Genomic DNA, 12,018 nt, shown 5'->3' on the forward strand with positions numbered 1-12,018 from the left:
AGAAAGAGAGAGAGAGAGAGAGAGAGAGAGAGAGAGAGGGAGAGAGAGAGATGGGAAAGGACCAAGCGTGCTTTCTTTGAAGCTGCATCGATCTGCGGCCACCGGCCGCACGGTCTCGCAACCGCTCGACGGCGAACAAATCGCAACGGTTTCTGCACCGAGCAGCTCGCGTTCGTTCTTGTCCGGTTTTCGGGAGCGAAGCGTCGTGTCCGTCTCGCAACAATGTGGCGCTCTCGCTTAAGTTATTTTTGGCGGTGGTTTAGTTTTTGCCAAGACGATGGATGATCCCGACGTTCCTCGAGCCTCTCCCGCCCTTCCGCCAACTTCCCGAAACTTTTGCCCGGCAGGATCGACTTAACTCTTTAAATGTATTGTTGAACGATTTTACATAACGCGCCTTCCGCTCGTTCGAGCTCGCGGAGACGTTTTCACGATCCCGATTAATTTCTCCGGGATATCGAAAGCTCTGCTTGATTTGGAATCACAGAACACTATTCAAGCCTACTTTATTCTTGGGAGAGCAGTTGGTACGGTACCAAGAAGAACGGCAAAGATTACCAATTACTATTTTCTTCCGCGTTGAAAAAAATGAATTTTTAAACATGCGATATGGTTTTATAATAATATTTCTAATATATCTTTTTTAGAATTCACTTAAAAAAATGCATTGTTATTATTCACCATTATTTTTAAAATGATGCGTTTTTTAATGAAAGAGTTGAAATATTGATTTCTATTAACTAGTTGATGATGAAAAATTCCTTATTAAAAAGAAAATTTCTTTCGCAGCGCGCGAACTCGCGAATCGAATATCCTTTAATACATCGTCTAATTCGCAACGTGCTCCGATCGATTGTTCACCGGCGTGGATTATTATCGCGGAAAGAACAGGCCGTAAAGCGTTCTTTTTCTTTTTTACAAAAAGGTAAGCCGGCCTGGTGCGCACTGTCCAGACACGCAGTGAAATCGTAGAAAGTGTTGGACATGTGCGTGATACGCGCGGCGGCGACAATAAAAAGTCCATTCATTATTAACGACGAACGCGCGAGCGACGTGTCGAGCGCGCGAGAGACGCGCGAGTAAAGTGTAGCGCGATAAATTCCGTCGTCTCGAAAAAAAAAAAAAGGAAAGGGGGAGGAGGCAGAAAAGGAAAAAGAATGATCATTAGAAACTCGTTTCGCGCGATCTGCGCTTCGGCACGAAGCCGACAGCTCGGTGGCCGTTAACGAGCGAGACTCGCGTCGCGATATAATAATGACTATGGGAATTTCGCGCCGCGCACATCCCCTCCCTCCCCCCCCCTTCCCTTCTCCCCTCGCTCCCCTTCGGTCTCCCGTGTTCGCCGTGTCGTCGGATCGCTCGTTTGTCCGCGTGCGTTTCGCACAAATTCGACGGCCGTGGGTATCGGATGGAGCGTCTGCCGCATGCGAGATCGTTTCGTAGCGACAGCGATAACGCGCGTGCGCTGATCAAATAATAGCGTACCGCTGTCGTTCTGTCCTGAGCGTTTGGTTAACCAGACGATAACCCGCATAATCGCTTTCGCTGTACTGCGAGTAGTAATGATCACGCAAATGTACTCCGGAGCTTTGCTAATGCCGGTCCCGCTTCAGGAGATGCACGTGGCGGGACGGACGGGCGACGATCTCGATATGGGACTGATCCCTATTGCAGCTTTAATAATAATAATGAACCGCGTGTTTCCACTGAGAAGATTGGAATCTCCAAGATATTCGAACGTCAACGAGGAAATGAAAATTGCTTTACAATTTTCGTTGCTTTGTGAAAAACAAAGAAAAATCGAATAATCGCTTATATCAAAGAGATCATTATCTTCGCAATTTCTTATAAGGAGTTTAAACAAAGTTGGACATGGGGCGTTAGTACTGAAAAAAATAAAAGCAAATTTCCAATCAATTAATTCTTGAAAATAATTCTACAAAAGTTGGACATCAAATGTAATAAGGATTTTACAAACTTTATGATGTAGTAATTTCTCAAATTTTTATTCATTTTATACATTATTTAAACTTTTTAAATCAATTTGTCAATAATCTATGAATTACGATCGACCAAAAATGAATAATTATAAATAAATTTAGCGATGCAATTAGACAACAAATTTCTTTTTTCTTCAATTAGCGAAGTAAAGGTATTTAAAAAATTGGTGAGGAAGGAAAATTTAAATCAATCTCGCCCCGAGAATCTCTGATACGATGAAAATAAAGTTAATACGCGCGAGTCGACTTCGATGCTGCCTCCCGGATCTGTCTTACACGTCGTGATTCCAGCGCAGAAGAGACATCAAGCGGGCACGACTTGGCAGACATACGGTGGCAGTCGCTCTTAAATCGACAGATCTTCGCGTCCTTACTTTCTTCGCATCAAATGCAGTGGTCAGCTCGGCGCGGCGCGATAGTCCGTTCATGGCGAACGATCATCGTATAAGGTCAAGTGGCCGCGGCCGGATCTAAAGGGCGACCGGCATTCTGCCTTTAGCTCGCGGCTCGCGGAACTGTACTACTGGTGTTTATATGGTGGTTATCCCTCTGCTATGCCGTGTATGTACCTATCTTTCCGCGCGCACGCCGGTATACCCCGTCGTGCTCGTTGTGGGAAAACTGTAGAAAACAAACTCGTTTGCCCTCGTCTCCCCCACTCGTCTTTTTCCGCAGCGTCTCTCTTTCTCCTTCTTTTTCTTTCTCCTCATCTCTGAATTATAATTCAGCGTCATCGTCATATGAAACTGCAACAAGCAATACAATTTTTATTCAGATATTGTTTTTTCTATTTGATCTTTAAATAGCGAGTTTACTCTTACATATATAGAAAAGTTAAGTTTTTTTTGAAGTTGGAGCAAAAAGTATCTATACTCTTATTAGTAAAGATTTAAGTAACATCTCTTTGTAGCAGTCAAATATATAAAATCTTGATTTATCGCGACTATTATTGATTTTATTTTCAAATGTCCAATTTTCGTGTATGTTACGTCTCCTTAATCTTTGAAAGTGGCTAACAATAAGCCATCTCTCGCGATCCATTGTGGTGACAATTGTGTCGACGGTCGCGTTTAATACCGTGTCACGTCGATCGAACTGCGACACACAGGTGTCATATGATGTCGTCGCCGACAGTGACAACTTGTATCGGAATTTCGCCGATTTGTCGGGAGAGCTCGCCGTGCGGTAAATAGTTAGTGGCGATAAATAGTTAGTTAGTATCGATCCAGCGGTCGTTAATAGTTGTTTCGTGACACGGCGCGCTTTCCGTTCGTCGTTCGATGTAATTCGAACGCGGGCGCAGTGTCATCGTAACCGTTACTGTCGCGGAGATTCGATTTACTGGCGCTTCGAGTTTAATTCTCTGGGAAATGTTATGATATGACGCTCACGTCGTGCCGCGATTTTCTCGCCACGTAGTCACACCCCGTGTTGCATCGTTACCGCCGACATTGTTGCCGAAGAAACACGTCGAACTCCGGAACTGCGCGGGTGATCTAATTAAAGCGACTACTGCCTTCCAGAGCTAAGTCTGCAAGTCATTTGAAATTCAAGAAATTTTTATACACAATGAACGTTACACATTTTAGCGGCACAATATGGCGACTACAATACACTTTATTTTGAGTAATCCTTATTGCTTTGATATTGGCTAAATCTTTCCATCGATATCTCTTATATTTTTCAGCGATTAAAATCATCGGTCTATCTATTGATACAGGAAATGGAAGACAGAATGGACACAAAATATTTTATGAACTTACGATTTTATCGAAGATAATAGCGCTTGTATTCCGTCGTCCATTTTGGGATAATCGCGACTATAAATATGATATCGGTTTCTGTAATCGCAAAAGCAATTGTGCGTTTAATTTTCGTTCGTGGGAAAGTGAGCGATCAAATACCGCACGTTTAGGTCTTTTGTTGTGGGAGATGATAAGAGAGCGAGCCGAAAGTATGTTTGCTCTTCAAAGAGAGCGTCTCGGCTGCTTCTTCCCCACGGCCTTTCATTCCTGTACAACGCGGTTGCCCAGGCACGCGACTTTGTTTTATGATTTACGGGCAATTACATTATCGGTATAACGACGCTTGCTAATATTTCTCGCGCGCGCTAATGGCACATAGGCGCATACCGCCGTAAAAGGTGCAGCGAACGGAAACTCTTCATTTATTGTTTATTTTCCCAAGGAAGTATTTTTAGGCAGGGAAAATGAACGCAATATAAGACTTGGGAATGATGAAGACTCTAGGAAATTTCTTAATTTCTATACATTTTGTAAGCAAACAAGACGTAATTTATTTTGCAGGAAGTTTTTAATTCGTTTAGAAGTTGAAGAATGAACATGATAAACCATCAATATTAAACTGAAAGAAGAATATAATTTTAAAATCTTTTATTTCTTAACTATCAATATTGGCAAACAAAGTGTGTTCGAAGTGTGTTCAAGAATGTTCGTTGATATATAATTATAACTTTTTAAAACTTTGCAATCATTTATTAAAGAAATATTCATAATTGCCAAATATTTTATAACTATTGTGAACAACGTATAATATATTCGACAGATTCTTTTTTTAACAAAATAGTAAAAAATAGTAATAAATAATTATACATTAATTTCTATTGCTACTTATTCTCTCAATTTATCTCGCGTAAGTGCGGAGGAAAATCGAAAGCTTTGGCAAAGCGTTTTGCGCGTCCGAATCAAGTGGCTTCTTCGCTCAACGAAAGGTTTCAAATCTCGATTCGATAAGCGAGATAAATGTATTCGCGCCTAGCGATGACGAAAGCCACTTAGCCTCCGAGGAAGTCTGAGAATCGGAGAAGAGACTCTTTTCGTGGTTGCGTTTGCCGGCGACGACGGAGCGGCGGCGGATGACGAGAACCACGAGCAAGACAACTACGATGACTACGTCGACGAGGACGACGACCACGACGACCACGACGACCACGACGACCACGACGACCACGACGACGACGACGACGACGACTACGACTACAACTGCGACTGCGACGACGATGTCGGCGATGGCAGGCAAAGCGAGAGAGAAAGAGAGAGAGAGAGAGAGAGATGGCGCAAATGCGAGACGACGAAAATATTAGGTCTATTTCGAAATTCTATTTCGGTGCGTCGGCCGAGCGCCGAGCGTGTGCCGCTTCTACACGATACGGAGCAACGTAAACGCGCGCAAAGCGTGCACACACGCGTGAAAGAAGAATCTCCGACCTGGGGGTGCATTATTCTGAAAAAAATCCGACGACCGATCGAGGTTAAAAAGGAATTTGGAAAAGTGTCGTAGAAAATCAGATTCTAATTTGGTCATAAAGGCAATAAAGGAGAACATATTCTAAAGCATGAAATATTTCATTGCTCACAATTGCAGAACGCGCGCTCCGAGTGCGTCCTACAGGTTGTATGGGAAAAATGAGCGACTCGCTGTTATTATTAGTCGGAAAGTGTAAAATAGGAGTTGGATTGTACGCTCGCACCAACGGCGGTACGCGTACGGCGTATTTTCATTGTATCTTCTTCGGCTTAGCTGACCCCTTGACCAGAGGGAGTTGGCACGTGTTACGGAGTCGGTTGGCACGTGTTAGTTAAACAGACTCTGAAGCTTTGCTAAATATCAAGTTCTATTAAATCGCGCGGCAAGGTAGACATCGTTGTTGTTAGCGGAATAACAAAGGGGAGGAGAAGAATTATATTAAGCATGTTTTCTGGAAATCTGTAATTCTGTTTTGGTTCCCGCGATGAAAAACAGATCGCAGAGGTTTGAATCGTCGCATCGAACTCTTCGTACGATTGAAAATCAAAATTCTTTAATACTCCGATTTCAAATTCTCTGGGGTTATCTCAATTTTGAATGCAACAGGAAATCCGATCTAGTAAACGTTCGATCTCGAGAGCTTGATCTCGAAACTCGACTGGATGCGATTTTAAGGAAAATTGAAAATCCCCGCGGGAACGTTGCATAAGAGGGTTTCTCCTTTTCGTCTCGAAAAACCGAATAGGTCAAGATAAATCACAAATTGAAAATAAATCTCAATCGCGCGCGGTTCTTCGGCTACTTACGAAATATAACGCAAGATCGCAAGAAAGCGAACCAGCGCAAAAGTCTATAACAGCACCAGGTCTCCTGGAGCCATCCATAGATCACTGACCCTGGTTTACTATATTTTCTAGTAACGAGTAGTAAATTTGTATCGCTGAGTGATATACAATCCCGTGTTTCTTCACGGCTTTGCACGAGACCCCTAGTGGAAAGCAAGATATCGCTTTCAAAGAGAGGCAAATGACGTTTACGTTATCCTGCCTATTTTCATTCCTTTCTCGGCGTCGTCTCCGCGCCCTTTAACAAACTGCGAACGTGCTATTAAAATGTCTGCTGAGACTTCCGTCGGCCGGAGATACTCCGGATGCGGCAATAAACGGTAGCCGTGACATTCGGAAGGTTCTTATTTGTGAATGGAAAAGTCTAATGTGATGATTGGCATGTGCAATTTATTTTATATTGTGAGAAAATAAAGAAATACACTTCAAAACATTTCCAAATTTAATACATATATATATTTTTTTACTAAATTCAAAAATACAGACTTTATTTTTAAACAGAAATTGATTGAGGTTGTCTTAAACGCAGTAACTGACGTCATATAAACTAAAAAATATTTAAATAATTTTATTTTTTTTAAATATTTTATAAAGCAATGAGACACAACGAAATGTTCTAATTTTGAAACAGAATTTTTGAATTGATTATTTTGAAGTTACTATTTTTTTATATAATTAAAATTTAAAAAAATGTTTTGATATTGATACCAATTAAAAACTCATAACTGAAATATAGTGATAATTGCTAGTATTATTATATAAAACATTTATTTATATTAATGTATGTTTCATCGGTATTGACATGCAAAGTTAAAATAAATGTAAAAACGTTATCAAATAAAACATTTATTTTGATATCAGGATGTTTTAAAATTTTTATATGGATGGTGTAGGAATTTTTACTCGAAAATATTTTTATATTTATTTTGATCACAGTATTTTATTGTGTGGGTTAGGTGAAAAAATAGACACACAACCACGATGTAAAATTGACAAATTATCTTCTTTATGAAATTGACAGATAAACTCTCATCACTTTTATGTCATCATTTATATTCAAAGTTATTAAATAATAAATAATGGGAATTATTACTTTATGTCAAATATTGTTCCATAAATCATTTGTAAATCAGAGAAGAAGAGAGTTATTTGGATACGATGTCACATCTAAATGAGTTAAACGTTATACGTCTCGATTAATTGTATTGCGTCAAAGAAACATTAAGAACTTTCTATTGTAATATAAAATACACAAATGTATCTCGGTGTTTAAATGTCAGTTATCTCGACTGTCAGTTATCATGTAGGTTTGCAGTTTCTGTGTTATGAAAGTCCGTTTCACCACTATAATTTATCTCTACATAAAATGTTATTATCTGAAACTGCCAACCTAGTTAACGAAACACATCCTTTCTTCTTTGTTATTATAATTTTTACAATGTATCCTAATTTGTTCACATCACTTTTCATTTACAGCATTAATATAGAAAAGCAGAATATTTGATTAAATAAAACAAGATGTGTGTATTTTACATGTTGTATCAAATTTTGAAGTTTTCAAACTGAAAAAAATGAAACACGTAAATTTGACAATTTTGTCATTGATTTTATTTAAAACCAATGTTTGATAAATAAATATATAAAGAAATTTTAAATAAATATATAAATTACAGCTTTCTCATCTTTTTAATTATAAGTTAAGTCCCTTTGACAGTATCCTCTCCTCCTGTAATCTAGTTATACACAAGAAACTAGCCGAGAAGTCGCCGCCAGATCTGAAGAAAGGGAGTTTCAACATTCTCTGAAAAATAGTTCCACATGTAACCAGCGTGTACGTAATCAGCGTCGCAGTGCGGATGTGAAGGATCGAGGAATTCTTTAATATTGTTCTACGTAAAAGCTGCCGCGTGCGTGACTACTAGCGCCCGAGCTCTGGGCTTGAAGTAACAGTCAAGCGCGCCGCGACGCCGATCTCTCTCTCCCTCCCCCCCCCCCTCCTCCCTCTCCCGCCCTTCGCAGTTCGAAAACATTTACCAAGGAATCCGCGAGATAATCTCGCGCTTACGAGCTAAACTTTTTATCTGCCTGGCGTGATATACGAGCCGAACTCCTACTTTTGTGGCTTCGAGTGAACTCGAACGGTGAACGCTCAAACGCTTTACCCATACCGATAACGATCTAATGCGCAGCGCCTATTTGCTCGGCCTCTCCCGGCCTATCCACAAGAACCATTTGCGCTCCGAACGTCGCCTTTTTACAAGTAGTATTGTAATACGTAATTACTACGTGCACCGTGTGTCATGTACGCCTAAGGTGACCAAACGTGTTAATCAATGCGGTGTTACTGACCTTAGGAATGATTAATCATGAATACGAATGTAGGAAACTCATTTCTCACGATAAATATCTGAATTAGAAGCGCTAAATATTTAATCTTTGTATGTAGATAAGACACAAGAAGATATATAATGTTCATTGAAATATAACTGTCCCTTCTGCCTATGCGAAGGGAATAAAGAAGATATTCGATCGAATTATACGTGACATTTTTCTTACAAATAAAATATTAAATTATCTTATTTGTAAGAGAGTAAAAAAGACGAGATAAAGTATATGTATAAACAAGTAGAGTATGCGATAAGTTTTATTTCGCGACTGTTATAGGGAAAAGTCGGTTACAAATTGATCAAAGAAGCTACAATTGAAAGGAATGACGATAGTTACGAGTCACTTTGTATACGGTGCATGTAAAATACATTATTCCATGAAAATTTCTTTGACGTATTTATTTCACAAACTTTCTTCAATTGCATATAGAAAATGTCCCAGAACTGTCGGCCTCAATTTTCATGTCAGATTCTTTGAGAAATGTGGACGATCTTTCTTACGATTCCCGCGGGTGGAAAGGATCAAGGTTTGAGTAATTGCACTATGTCGCGTTAGGCGACTCGTCCCAAGGTAAATAAACTCATCTATCTATCTATGTCTTTCTTGCGCGGCGGAACTCCGTACGCGGCGAATCCTTGTGGTGGTTTACACCTTCCGGGCGAATTTCCTCCCTCTGAAAGATCTCGTGGTGATGTTTGTTTATTCTTTAATCATCAAACGACGAGGACAGATGCACGTTCGCGTTGACTCAGATATGTTAAAATTTAGAAAGATGTCATCTCCGTAAATTATGTAAATAGATACGCTCTTCCACGATGGAAATGCTATTTCACGAATTGTGATTCGTTATCAAGTAACAAATGTTGTTTGATGGCGATATTTCTTTTGATACAAGTTAATGGACGAAGAATATAATCAAAGGTGGATTATAGGGGAAAGACCGAAGAGTTGAATAAAATGTTATCAGTACTTAGCTTTCCTTTTTAAATATAGTACAAATATTACGTCGGGGAACTCGTCCGATCTTTTTAAAGCTGAAACTTAAGCGCGGATATTTTAATAATATTTATGCGCGAGGATCTCGTTAAAAGTTGTCGAGGAAACTGTAAGTCCTAACCGTATCGACGCGCTAAGGGGATGCGAAGAAAGATGCAACAAAGAAATCTCGAAGTACGGACGTCTTTCTGTACAGAGTCTTCTGATAGATATATTCCCGGGTTATAATCCCGCTCGTTTTTCTAGAAAGCTCCCACTGTAATTATTCCGGCGCCGTTATACAATAATCTCGCGCACTTTTATAGCACGAAGTAGTCGAGAAATTGGCACGGGACCAATTCCGACGCAAAATGTATTCGCGTAGCTTCGCGCAACGATCTTTCGCTGCACGCGAGTTTTTCACTCGGTACAAGCGGCAAGAGTCTCAAACGGAAATCACGAAAAATTTTTTGCCTACACCTCTCGTGTCTTTAAGTATTAAATATAAGGATTTCGAGAAATCTTCGGGTGATTCTTCGCGTGAAAACATTAAATTTGCAAGTTAATCTGTGCAATCTGTGCGATCCTTTTTTTTTTCATACGAATTTATATTATTTAGAAAATTTGAACTTCTTTTAAACTTCTTTATTTTTAACACTTATAACTTGGTTTAAAGATTGTGTCTTGAGAAATCAGTTGAGAAATCTGTCATTAAACATTGTCGTGTGATACAGGACACTCCAAACGTAATGCATGAACGTGATCTCCCTCCCTCTCTCTCTCTCTCTCTCTCTCTCTCTCTCTCTCTCTCTCTCTCTCTCTCTCTCTTCCTTCCTTTGAGAAATAAATACACGTTCGAGAAGTGGCGGTGTCTCGAACTCATGCAATCGAGACTCCCACGGCGGATCGGCGGACCGGTGGCTTGACAATAGTCGACGGTCGGGCGAAAGCGTGGCCAATCGCCTACTACGTGTGGAAGTAGTCATATAATATCTTTCTCCGTGCCGCGGTCTGCTCGCGATATCGCGCGCGATCGCGACCATCGATATCGTCAGATATTGCGAATCGATGTGGGAACACCGTGGTGTCCGCCGGATCTGCATTGTCGCGCCGCCGCGGACTACTCCCATCGAATCGTGCGGCGAGATACGTGCGCGCGTGTACGCGTGTTGTTCGTAGACCCGCGTGCATAAAAGCATGCCGATTCGAGAGTTCCACCGAGAGTTCCGCCGAGTGGGATTGGCGAGGAATACGCGTGTGAGAGCCTACCGTGCACGTGAGTGACACGGAACTGCGCGCGAGCTCCGCCACCGTCGCCGTCGCTCTCGATCCCTGCTCGCGCGAGCGAAAATTCCTCCTTTCTCTGTCGGGACGCTGCGCCGTGCCGGCCTGGCATTGCTATGCTCGATGGGACGCGTCATGTTTTGCGTTATACTCCTTTCATTTCACGTTTTCCCTTACACGCATAAATATCCGAGCGAATTCCAAGTTACGAAAATAAGAAACTATCTACGGGCTTGCGTGATAATATGCGTCTCATTTGGGAGAATTATTGGGGGGCGGGGCGAAAATTCGCAGAGTGACTTTTACGAGAACGTGAAGCACAATGTGAAATGAAAAATGCAAATGAAATTGATCTTAAAGAACAGATTTGTACAGGTATGAATTTTTCTGCGAGAAATGGTACGCGCTCTTGCTTTCTCTGTTTTCCTCTTTTTTCAAAGGAATAAAATGAATAAATAAAAAAAAAGTGGAAACAGAAAGCTTTTCTGTCTACATGTACAGGAAATGTGCAACAGCTAATTAGATTTATTAACCATGGATTTAAAAACATATTTTTATTAGCTAAAAGCATTTATTATTTATTACATTTTCATACCCTTTTTTCGAAATTCATGTTAATGAGTGATTTTTTTTTAGTACATGTGTGTATTTGTATGTGTGTGTGTGTGTGTGTGTGTGTGTGTGTGTGTGTGTGTGTGTGTGTGTGTGTGTGTGTGTGTGTGTGTGTGTGTGTGTGTGTGTGTGTGTGTGTGTGTGTGTGTGTGTATGTGTATGCTTTATGAAAATCAAAGTAACTGAACTAGTTAGGCATGCGAAAATCACTGCAGTTACAAAGAACTGCGCGATGTTTTCGTCGACACGTGGTGTTGTACAATGGAAAAAAAAAAGCCGGGATGTATCCCCTTTCGCCGGGTGCACGACTTTGAAAGCTCTCCGAGGATGAAAAGTCCGTAAAGCTCCGACCGATCGACAGGCATTTCACGCTCCAATAAGTTCCGAGCTGTCTCTTTTGGCTTTCGCTCCTGTACTTGCGGAATTCTCTCGCTCATGTAAGTGCCAAGCTGAGTTTTTTTCTATGCAATAAAACAACCGATATCACGAAAATATCTAACGAGTTTGCACACAATTTTCCTTTTAATATAAATATTTCTTATTTGTATGTATGATATAATATAGCATTGAATATTGATAATACAGAAATTTAAATTTTATCTTGATTTACTAACATGTGCATTTTTAGATTTTGCTCTCCGCGTTTT

At 40.5% G+C, this 12,018-nt stretch overlaps 1 protein-coding gene and 1 long non-coding RNA gene across 5 annotated transcripts in view; one reads left to right on the top strand and one right to left on the bottom strand.

Moving 5' to 3' along the window:
* The window catches only part of vn (membrane-bound neuregulin protein vein), a 323,286-nt gene that overhangs the window by 23,651 nt on the left and 287,617 nt on the right, over positions 1-12,018 (top strand). The window lies entirely within an intron of this gene.
* Positions 1,979-12,018, bottom strand: part of LOC148938200 (uncharacterized) — a 90,924-nt gene continuing 80,884 nt past the window's right edge. Inside the window, exon 2 of the long non-coding RNA XR_016140102.1 lies at positions 1,979-2,746. This is a non-coding gene — a long non-coding RNA (uncharacterized LOC148938200). The remainder of the gene's footprint in view (positions 2,747-12,018) is intronic.

This window comes from Pogonomyrmex barbatus, unplaced genomic scaffold (assembly GCF_055798465.1).
Source record: "Pogonomyrmex barbatus isolate J1 unplaced genomic scaffold, ASM5579846v1 scaffold1, whole genome shotgun sequence".
NCBI classification, from domain to species: Eukaryota; Metazoa; Arthropoda; class Insecta; order Hymenoptera; family Formicidae; genus Pogonomyrmex; species Pogonomyrmex barbatus.